Below are 538 nucleotides of genomic sequence, written 5' to 3' on the forward strand. Positions count from 1 at the left end.
CGGAAGGCCAGCCGGAGCACGCGTAACGTACGCACCACTTCGGGAGGGTGTATCCACGAGCAGAGAAGGTCGGCACTAAGGGGGGGTCGTCGCAGGTATCCGGCAGTCAGTACAGAGGAGGAGGGAGGCTGCGGGGCCAAATTCCCTGCGGCGTCGCGGCAGGTTCCCGGGCGCCTCAGCGAAGTGCCGGGGACGGGAGAGGCAGAGGCGCCTCGGCGCACCTAAAGGCAGCGGTGTCCCCAGCTGCTGACGGCGTTAGAGACGCTGCCCCGGAGAGTCGCAGGTCGCAGGTATCCGGCAGTCAGTACAGAGGAGGAGGGAGGCTGCGGGGCCAAATTCCCTGCGGCGTCGCGGCAGGTTCCCGGGCGCCTCAGCGAAGTGCCGGGGACGGGAGAGGCAGAGGCGCCTCGGCGCACCTAAAGGCAGCGGTGTCCCCAGCTGCTGACGGCGTTAGAGACGCTGCCCCGGAGAGTCGCAGGCGTGCCACCAGGTAGGAGCCGCTGCCTCTCGGCGAGGGGGTGCCAGGCCCGGGCCCCCT

At 69.9% G+C, this 538-nt stretch overlaps 1 protein-coding gene across 1 annotated transcript in view; it reads left to right on the top strand.

The window, feature by feature from the left end:
- Nucleotides 1-538, top strand: part of CCKBR (cholecystokinin B receptor) — a 6,833-nt gene that overhangs the window by 4,501 nt on the left and 1,794 nt on the right. The window lies entirely within an intron of this gene.

This window comes from Phaethon lepturus, unplaced genomic scaffold (assembly GCF_000687285.1).
Source record: "Phaethon lepturus isolate BGI_N335 unplaced genomic scaffold, ASM68728v1 scaffold47090, whole genome shotgun sequence".
NCBI classification, from domain to species: Eukaryota; Metazoa; Chordata; class Aves; order Phaethontiformes; family Phaethontidae; genus Phaethon; species Phaethon lepturus.